Below are 11,752 nucleotides of genomic sequence, written 5' to 3' on the forward strand. Positions count from 1 at the left end.
GATTTGAAAGTTGAAGAAGTTTAAGAGGATTTGAAGATTTGCTAAAAGTTTGCTAAAAGTTGCTAAAAGCTTCATAATTCAAAAAGTTTAAAGGTTAGAAATATAAAAATATCAGAGATGAGCTGAAGGAGCTGAACATTTTGATAGTTGAATGGTTTCTGTAGCTTAAAAAATGAAGAAGAAGAAGAAGAGTTGCAACGAAAAATGGGGGGACGGAAGAAATAGTGGAATAAAGAAACAGGATAACAATAGTTGGAATGCTTAACAGCATTCCAACAATAAATAAACAAATACCCTTTTCCACGGGGACGAGATAAAAGCATGTTTTCAGCTTTTAAAGATGTATTTGCTCGATCCAGCGTACACAGCAGACAGGGCCAATCGGTCATACTTTACTTTAGTGGTTTTTTGTTGTTGTTGTTTTTTAAATCCAGACTTCTTAATTCCTCAAAAAGATGTCTTTGGTTTATCTTGTCACAATTTATTGCAGGAGTTGATGGTATCTTGGTGTTAACTTTGAAACACTCCTTATGGAAAAGTGTTACCTCAACATTGTACAGTTCTTCAAAATTGTATGTGCAGAAAAAAAACATCTATAAAACACTTCACGGCCTTATTTGACAAGAAGGATAAAGGAAGCGACTTCTCATAAATAAAGACGATGCAGGAAAATTTCCTGCAAATACATGTGAATTTAAATAAACAGACATGCTTACTTCCAGATAAGATTCTACAAAGCAAACCACTCCGCAGTATTTTTGCTGCCTTGCGTCACCTATCTGATGGAGGGTGCTGCATACATTCTCTGGTGGCAGTCTGCAAAGAACAAACAGTTTCTTTCTTTCACCACAAAAAGTATTTCAAAGAACGAGGCAGAAACTTCACGGCCACCAAGCAGCAGCATCGGCTCACAACAGCAATGAGTGACACAAGCACGAATAATCCACCTTGTTGTCTTTGGTATATCAAATTTGGTGTGAATCATGGAGCTCCTTTTGTTTTTGTCAGTGTGTATCGCCAGTGTGTGCATGTATGCAGGGCCTCCACTGAAGAACAGTGACTGTCACTCATTCCTCAGTCAGTCAAATCCAGAAAGCTCTGCCGATGAGAGTGATATTGTTTTTTAATCCACGCAATGTTTTGTTGACTTTGCATGTCGTTCGCAGCATCACACTCATGTTAGTGGTGCACAAAGTGTGTGTAGCAAGTGGAAGTTATTGGTACATTGTTGAGTGTTTGGCCACTCGTGGCACTGATTCAATTTTCAAAAGTTTGATTCTTTTATTCAATTTTATTATTATCTCACTGTATCTTCAGTTGTCACAGATATGCGATCTACAAAAACACTTTTCATGAACCATAGTTTATGCATGTGCAGATATAGTGAGAATAAAAGACATGATTAAGTTGTCAGGTATCTCGAGGTTTTGCTTACTTGTCCAGCATATATATTCTTGTTTGGCGATGGACTAAGCATAGATACATCCTGTACAACTGTATGTGTATGAACAAGACGGGGATTTTTATTTTTTGCAGACTTGAGTGAAAGCTGTTGTTTGTAACCGAGGCGATAGTCAATATAAGAGAAGAGAAGAGGAGAAGACAGCCGCTTTGTAAAGCTTTTGTGAGGTAGGAAATGCATTTCACATATTTCTTTTGGGGCGTAAGGATACATACTGTGTTGGCGAGTAATGTTGAATACAAATTATGATAAAAACTCCTCAAGGTACCTTTTGAGTGCATCAGTTCAGAGATGATAGACAGTTACTCATCCACCGTCCCTCAGCTAACCTGGAGTTTAACCAGCAACCCCCCAGCCCAAAGTACCCGGGGCTCTGCAATCTTGCAACGCGTATTCATTATACCACATGTGTGTTGATACTGAAATAATTGGCCTCACTTTTCAATCCACCATTGTTCTTTTTTTTTTTTTAAAGGGCGATGAGGATGTGAATAGCCAAAAGGTGCAACAAAAGACAAGAAAGAAAATCAATGTATCGAGTGTATTTTTCTATTTAATTCAATAGTACAGTGCTCACTATTCATATATCCGTCACTGCTATCGATAGTGGAAGAGCTTAGATAAAAGCAGCATTGTTCATTGAACAAATCCCTCACAAAGTGCACATGGTTTTACCCTATAAGTAGAATTTGTACGTCATGCTTAATGCCGGTAAATGCAACACACAATTGTTTTCATACAATAAAAGCCAGAGGAAATAGTTGCATCTTAATTACTAATATAGGAAGGTGCACTTAGCAGAGTGCAGATCTCAGCCAGGTGTGTCTGCAACGACCACTGCCGTGTTGTGTAATTGACTGAATACAACCCAAGATTGGCGAGACACAAATGGGCTGTAATGTAACGATTCAACATCAGATTGTCGGCTTGATCTCCATGCGTCACGGTCGCACACACGCAGGCAGTAGCGCCTGCTCACAAGCTTGTGTGCGCGTCAACAAGCGGTGGTAATTCTGTGATCCGAGGCGAGGGCTGACCGCCGCCAGTGCCGTTGTGTCGGGGAGCTGCATTAGGAGGGATGCATTAGCAGTAGATAGGGAGCTGGTCAATAACATCTTTTCATCTCTTATAAAAGCAGTGCTCCTCCCGCCATGGGCGTAATGACAGTCATGTAATGGAAAAGAGAGGTTCAACACCATGGTGCCCCCTGAGAGGCAAATCATGTTCTTGTGTAGGAGGTGCAGAGAAACCCCATATATAAATATGTGATGCTATGAATGTCAATATATGGATCTACAACACCCCATATACTCCTTTTGATGCTACATTCACATTGAAATGCTGACTGAAAGGACTGATCCCCAGAATAATAACATGGAAAGATTCGACTATCACCTGTTGCACTTTGTTTAATGTACTAACTGAATACAGCTGCATTCAAGTATGTGGCTTTTTATACGGTCAATACAAACTTTCTCTTTTGTTAATATGGTGAATCTATTAACACGCTGACAAACACACTGACAGCTCTGTATAATCCTTTTTCACATGCCTAAATAGTGTAATTAGATATTTATAAACTGAAATAACTGAAAGACTTCACTGATGTCCTTTTTAGGACTTGTGGCTTTCATGTGCATCATCGCAGTAATTGGTTATCTCCCCCTGAAGGACTTTTGCTCTTTGTCTCAGAAGAAGAAAGAACCATATGTCAGTCTACGAGCGATTGTCCTGTTCGGACTGATTACCTCATCTGAGACGTTTTGATGAATTGTGTTTTTCATTAAACCGATTGATCCAAGTTCAGTTGGTCGGGCTCATTGAAGACGGGCTGTTCAGAACAAGAGACACCTTTATAAAACAGGCCTTCGACGACCAGCTGAAAGAAAACCCAAAGACGTCACTGGGTATTGAACCTACAACCTCCAGGTTTATGACTGGTTTCTCAGCTGAGCTATCAGGAGACATAGAGTATTTTTAGTTTTATGAAAACCTGGATAAGGGCTTGTTCAGGTTTCTGAGAGCACGATGTTCTTTTACTGACGTAAAATACTCTTTGTCCCCTGTGGGGGACAACAAGGCCACAATGAGCTTCCTCCAATGTTCGCTATCCTTGTCAACATGTTCACATCCACCTCTCAGCCGAAGTCAGGTTAATCTCGACGAGCTCGTCAGTCACACTTCTGTGCCAGGTCATCTTTGGTCTTCAAGCTTTTCCTTTGGTCTGAAACACATGACTCAGCCATCTAATTCCAAGGCTGTGATGTTGGCCAGAGGATGCCACGTAACCTTCACAGACATCCATTGCGTCCCATAACTGGGATACTTGTGTGCGTGTTTCTCATCCATCTCCACAACACTGCCTCCTACACAGTACAAAGCCGTCATGTTACATTGCTGTCGCTGTAGAATAACTGCTTATTACCTCTTGAGATCACAATGGCGGCGCTCTGTTCGGCCTTGCCAGAGAGCACGAAACCCCAAAAGCAGAAGCATATAGAAAACAGGTATCTTAAGGTATTGCAACAGCTAGTGTACAAATGCTGCACCGACAAAACAGCTCTGACTCTTCTGTTTATGCTAAAGGGTGAGTACAGTAGGGAGAGAGGCAAACACACAGAGCACAGCAGGTTATCTGTGACCGTGGTGTTCTTATAAACACAAGGCGATGATGCTGAAGACGTGATAGAAACATTTAACCAACATGTCCTTGCTTCTCCCCGTGGTGTTCGACTGGCCTTCGGGCAAAAGCAGTTCAACAAAAATAAGAGATCGAAAATTACACCGAGGAGGTTTTGTGTGGGAGGTTTTGCTTTTCTTGTGTTGCCAAAAAAGCGGCTCGGTCTTGTAACACTAATGGAGATTATACAACATCCACGGCTGAACAAAAGATTCATTTATTCACCGTTTCTCCGAACTCATGGTGAAAACACAGGCGCAAGAGGTGTCCCGACAGACAGAGGGACAGAAGAAGCAAAACACGACCATTAAACATGAATCATTGCTTTTGATTTCGCTGCATGGCGATGTCTATTCTTTTAGCAAGTTGCGAAAGTGGATGTTTTGTCCGTCAGTCAGGCATGGCAGACAGACCGTTGCTCTGGAGAGGAAGCCAGTCAGAGGTGCAAAACAGAGCGGTAGCTTTGTGAGCAAAATGAAACCTCAAATGAACCTCAAATCTTAAAGCAAATTGATTAAAGCTACTGATTGTGATGTCAGTTCTCCCAACATTGTAACCTTTCCTCTCTTAGCCGATATGTTTTTGTAATATAGGCTCTGTAACTCTGCTACTTAGTTATATTACCAAAAGCAAAATAGTTGCCATGAAAGTACCTTCAGGTAAGTGGTGTGCTTTGTGCTACCGGGTTAGCTTGCTGAGCAGCGGCTCTCTCACTCGTTCCTTTGGGTCAGTGGATGAGTGCTCACCGGCTTCTGGACTTTGTAGGGAACGTCACTGTAAGAACTACAATAGCTCCTAGTTGTTGTGGTATGGACACAATACAAATTTGCTTCTGAGAAGTATGAAAAAGTTCCTCCAGTCTGAAAATGTCTTATGTGGACCATTGTTACGCATACTGAAAATAACACTGGAAACAAAGCCAGCTTCATGCGCTGTGTTTTTCAGAGAAAAGCCAGAAGCAGGTTGCTTCTCTGTCAACCTCCCAGTGAATAAAATCAATCAAATAAAATAAATGCATTCTTGCACAGTAAACGAGTATCTAGAAAATGTCACTTTCAATGTCTGAGAGACATGCGCACAAGAAGCAGAGGTCCATGAGACTGTGTGTGTGTGGTATTGGAACCAGAACACACTTTGTACAACACAAGGAGCCCATCGCCCTCGAGCAATGGGCTCCAGCCTGAGAGAGCCATCCCAGTGACAGGACTTGGGGTCCATGGAGCTAATCACACCCCTGGGACATGTTCTTGGGGATTCTCTGCACATAAGGAGAAAGGGGGATGAAGTCAGTCTGAAGGACTTTCTCTACCCCTGCTCATCGTCCACCTTCGTCTGGGTGCTGACTGCAGGAATTCATGTGCGAGTAGATTAAGTTAACAGCTCTTACTTGCAAATAGTCTCACACCTCTGAACTGATTCACCAACAAACACTGACACAAAAGGCCCCATGAAAGCAATATTTATACTGATCGATTGAATTCATCGCTTAAAGAGGTTAAAAATCCATACTGCTGTATTCTAATTAAAGGACACATCACTTTGAATGAGATAAAAGTTGACAGAAGGTTTTTTTTAATGCAGTGTTTTTGCTGTTTCACATAACATCATCATCACTCTTCAAAAGCAAAGAAGCGGCCCCCTGGGACGTGCTCTCAGGCAACACTTTCTGTTGTTGATGCCCGGAGACAGAGAGGAATGCAGCCGGTCTGAAGGTCGTCGTCTTTCCCCGCTCATCGACTATTCTTGAATGCCGGGTGAAGCGGAACATAAATGCTAATACGCAGCACTTTCATGAGCACGTCTAAGATTGTGGCTTTGCATTATATAACGTTCAAGGTAATCGGATGTCTGATTCAAAGGCAGAGCTGAGGGGAGAAGAAAAATGTTTCTAAGTAATGGCATGATCATGTGATGAAGATATGTATCGTTACTTTGAATTACAGAAGTATTGATACAGACTAAAGGACTAAATGTAACCAAAAAACTCATTTTAATAACCACGGATGCTGAATGTACTGTCATGCATCAACTCCTGTAATTTGCGAGTGCTCTGTTATAAACGACAGCGTTTCTAGACGTGTATTACGTGGGATGCTTTTAATAAATGTATTTAATGTGAGGAGAATTCATTTTAGGTGGTTTTAGATGCTGAGCACCTCATGGATCAATCACGTTGTAATCCCCAGACATATTCATTCATTTATTCCACTTCTAACATGAATAAATCCTCTAGCATGGTATGTTTAATCCTAGATTTTGATATTGATACAGGCTACATGTATTTTTTTTTTTTTTTGTTGTCAAACAGGTATGTCTGTGTTTGGTGAACCCAGTGAATTAGATACCTGACAAATCAAGGTTCCTGCTAATTAATCTCAAAATACCATACAGCAGTCATACTCATTCATTTTTAATTATTACAGATCTAATACAGAGACATTAAAGGGATAGCTTCCTGGACAGAAAACACTCCAATCTATTGTCCACTGGCTTTGTATCGTTGCGGTGTGGGTGGTATGTGTGCAAAGGTTGAGCGTGGAAAAACCACCCACATCGAAACGATACAAAGCCAGCTGAAAATCTGCAACACTTCTCTTTAATTGTGCGTTCTTGTTTCACTTGCAAAAGAAAAAGTACAAAAAGTGCACATAGGTTATGATGGCGACCTCTTCGCCCAGCTGAGAGATCACACTCTGTCTGTGCAATGATGTTGCTGATGTTGTAGCGTTCTAAAAGTAAACAGTGTGTAGAAATATAAAGAAACATCAAACTGGGCTCACTGCCAACCTCGCCACTGGCAGTGTACATCTGACAACAGCATAAAGATTTTGCGGAACAAAGTTCAGATGATGCGTCACATCCTCCGAGACGAATTACTTTTTGCCTTCTTACTCACGCAACTCTCAATTTCCCCTCCTTTCAAAGCTAAACAGTGAATTGTGTCAGGAGATGAGTCGGTTATTATGTGCGGTGAACTTTTTGTGTTTTGAAATGTAATCCCGGTATTTAAGAAATGTTGACTGTAAATCCACAAAGAAAGGCACGGCCTCTGTGTTAAAACATCTCTGCTCACCACATTTATTCAACGTGATGAAAGAAATATCTCACGTCTTGAGGTTGGATTGTGTGTTACCGTGGTTTGTGTGCTGCAATCAGATGATGAAAGAAAAGTAAATTGTGGATTTAATAATGGATGCTGCATGTCTCTGTCTGTTAATTCAACTTGAGGTTTTGTTCTTTGAACACATGCATATTTCTGGGGTGGCAATCTGAATCACTTTACTAGTGTAAGAGCCAGTTTGTATTCTTAACAGTTTTTTGTATTTTATGTTTATTGCAAAAGTATGTGTGTTATGCTCTTTAGCATGTTTACCATATAACAGAGTTAAGATAATTGGTCATGTTGTAAAATGTGCTTAAAATGTGTGTTTTGCCCTTTGAAGTTAAAAGGCTCCTCTATTCTGTCCTGCTGTTGGATATTTATTGGTTGACTCCTTTAGTGACTTCAGTGTAAATTCGGCTTTGATGGAGCAACAATTTTTCTGACCGCAGATTCTAGATTACAGATTATAGAACGCAGATTATAGACTTTTTAGTTATAGCCAGTGTTTTAGTATTCCAGTTATTACCGAAGGAAATTGTTTTGTTTACTTTTTACATGGAATAAAGCTACTTTTAACTACGAGCTACGAGCCTCATCTTTGGACAGCGAGCAAGAAAAGTACAGCCTGCAAGAGCACGTACATTGGACATGGTAGTCTCCGCGAGTCAGAAGCCTTTACATCCTGCAAGAAGTGGCCAAGAAGGATGGTAACATAAGCTGCCACTACACCTAGCGATAGCTTTTTCATTACTCAACACATTGTTTGAGGATCTGCTCTCTTGTTCCCCCGCGCACACACACACACACACACACACACACACACACACACACACACACACACACACACACATACCGAACCCCAGTAAAACTGCACCGCCTGCTACATTTACGCCCCATTAGTGGCCCTGTCTTGTATTAATAACATTTAAAAGGTACAAAAAGGCTTGCACATTCACAGTATTTAAGAGGCACTCCTGAATCAAAGTTGTAAAAGAATAAAACAAGTATGCAAGGTCTTAAATCAGCGCTCGACAGCTCAGGTGTTTTGCTTGTCTGCCTCTTTGATTTGTACCTCTGGGAGACGGAATGACACCTTTTACCTTCCTTCCGCTGTCGACCTTGAGCGGGAAAACCAGAGGAGGGAATGGGATTGGCTCAAGCCCAAACTTGAATAGTCATCTGTCCTCCCCAATCAGTGAGCCTTTCTCCATTAAAACAAAGGGCAGAGCACCGAGTGAAGACACACAGGGGTGAAAGGCAGGCGTCGGACTAAAACAGAAGAGAAGCCGAAAAAAACTCGCGAAGAATCCCCCCTTTGTTGGATGCAACATCCCTGGAAAGATGAATGTAAAGGCCTGAACACATGTTGAGACACGAGGCAAAGGTTGTGGCCGTCAGTGACCGTGAGAGAAAGAAGTATTTTCATAAAACAGACTGAGGCTGATGAAGAAACATGCAGATTCGAGCGTTAATAGCATTTTGAGCCCAAATTCAAAATGCTCATTTATCTATTCTATCCGGGGACATCAACACAGAACAAAATGCACCGCATAGAACAGATGTGGGGTTGAATCCCCTGCGGTGCTGGTAATTCTGGTTCAGTGCTAATGGGCCTATATTTTGAGGGAAATGGCTGCAGGGTTCACATGCAACTCACCTCATGGATCCATGGGCTCACTTGCTTGTTTTTTTGCTCATCTGTTGATTTTCCTGGTGACAGCCTATCTGACCCCCAGTGGCCACGAGGAGGCATGGTTCATCGATGACACACAATCTAATTATTCACATGCCTCCTCTGCCATGATAATGAGCTGCTCAGGAGTCTTCGGTGTGTCCTACTTATAAATCAAAAATCAGAAGAAGAGGGATTAAGACGTAAAAAGGATGATGTTAAAAAAGTCTAGTGTCTTTTCTGGCCTGACGTGAGCTCTTGTGATACTGAATTATCCCATTTATTTCCGAATGTATGATAATCAACATCAATTTCTCCACATTTTTGATCCACATGCTTCCAGCTGAGCTGTATGTTTAATTCATGGCGGCTTGCAGATCACTCAAAGGCCTTTTCTTTTTTTCGGACTCCAGCTGGTTATACAGAGACAATGACGCAACGTTTCCTCAGCAGACTGGAAACATGCAAAACAAAAGGCTCCGCACGTATGAAAGCTTCATCAAAGTCTGAAGCGTCAGACCCAATTAGCAGCTGAATGATGCAGGTGACACATGGTCTCTGATTTCACCGTTAATAGCAAGAAATAAGAAGTAGACGAGTGACATTCAATGGAAAACTTCACAGCTTGAGTCCTTGAACAGAAACACAGAATAAAATGACTTCAGATAAATAATATTCATAAGTCTCCCTCCCTGCTCTGTGTGTGCTCATATATTAACAGCAAATGATGTTAGTAAACTAACTCCAAAATATTTTCTAACATTTGATTAGACAGGATCTCTTGCTGTAATATTGATGTAACATTTAGCAAATGGCTGCCTTGTCTATAAGAAACCAAAAATATCTACTTGGAATGCTTTTGATATTTACCAAAACATGTACAAACTATGAAGCAGTCTTCAAAACAAATCAATCTGCCGGATCTGGAATTTTTTTCCATATTTTTCTTCCTCGAAATAGACCAACCAGTAGGAGTCGCTAGTGCTTCAACAAAAGTCTAATCCTTCAATTTCATTTTCACAAATCAGGTCAATTTAACTACAGTTTGATAATGACATAGTAATAAAGTGTAACCTGATTATTGCCCTGTTATTATCATGCTATTGCTTCGATTTTCTGTCCTATTGCTCTGCTATCACCCTAATAAAAAAACTAATATTACCAGCACATGCTGACTGTTATTACCAAGATATAACACGGTAATTATTTGTCTAGTTACCAAGAAATTACGCCTGTTGTTCCCAGGGAATTTACAAAGATAGTTATCTGTATTTCTGAATGTGTGTCTAAAGAATTCATAATAAAGAAAAAAGGGGGTTAGCAAGGGGGATGCATTTTGGTCATTTTGCTAACCAGGGGGATGACATTCCTCACCGTACTATTTATCTGTTCATCCCTCACAGACATCATAACTTTAAATACAAGTTACCTCCCTCATGTCCCCTCCTTATTAAGAAATAATACAGCATACACAACAACCTTGAGAGAACAAAAACACTCGGCCGGAGTGATGGATGAACTTGACTGCAGAGGAAGTGCACAGTACAAATGCATCCCCCACAGCTTGAAGTTATTTGCTCGGTTATTCAGTCAGTCAGTAGGGGAGCCGAGGCTTCAATCAATCCATCAGATCCATCCGTCATCTCAGTATCTCAGTGGGAGACAAACACTGATGGATCTGCGCACATCGACTGGCGTTCCACCTTAAACATGGGGCTTCCTCCCGCGTCTCACGCTCCAGAGTGCAGGTTGTACAGTGAGGGAAGGGGAAAGAGCGCGTGCTTGGGTTTAACTGTCTGGTCACGTCCTCCTGACACGATAAGGCGCTGCCCTCAATGTTAAAGAATGTATTTGAAAAAGGAAATACAAGATTGACACTTATAGCAGTAAAAGCCCGAATCACTCATCACGTTTCGTTGACTAGTTGACAGCGAGCATGTGACAACTGCCAGACCCTGTTCTTCCTTGAAGTGAGAACCTTCAGCCAGCATTAAAAAGACAGTAGATCGTTGAATGTGTTAAATATCTATGACATGTACTTATCATTTGTTGTGCCAATGTGTCAACGTTTTTTGGGGGGGGAATTCAAATGGTCAAACCTTGATATGACAGAAATCTTTTACTTTTTAATTTTCAGCATCTTATAATGATAATTAGAGAGAAAGGTTGAGCCAATCCTTAAAGAACAAACAGAAAAATATAAACACGTAACCAAGTAACTCCTCATTAGCAGCAGCTTTATTCAAACAAATACAGCTGTTGACATCATTAAAAAAGTGTGTTTGACACAGAGATGGGGAGATAGAAGCAGCCGACGACAGGCATGTATACACAGAATAAGACAATGGGATGACAATGCGAGGAACGAGTCGGTGATATTATGAGCAGCCAATCAAGAGTGTAAAAGATGTTTGTTAGTCACACCTGCTGGAAGACGATTTCAGCTCCAGACCTCCTGTTCATCCTTCCAACACAACGGGAGGAGTTGCCTAATTAGCTCGTGTTTGTGGTTAAGTTACACTGAACTGAAATAACTTCAAATATTAAACCGCTGTGGGAACTCAAATGGACGGTCTGAAATATATTGCGCTTTGTAATATCTTGGCATCTCATGCCGCGTTCCAGACAACTCGCAACTTCAACATTTTCCGACCTCCAACAGGAGAAAAGTAAAATGGAACGCCACTCAAGTTCCTACCCGTGAACTTGGGGAAAATCCACCGTAACTTCACAAAGAAGCAGCCGTCTGACGTCACACAACAATGGAAGCAGTTCATAGGAAAAAGGAGGAAATAAGAACACACTGTGAATTATAGGACCGTGAAGTTCTACCAA

Source organism: Melanostigma gelatinosum (assembly GCF_949748355.1).
Source record: "Melanostigma gelatinosum genome assembly, chromosome: 18".
Taxonomy (NCBI): Eukaryota; Metazoa; Chordata; class Actinopteri; order Perciformes; family Zoarcidae; genus Melanostigma; species Melanostigma gelatinosum.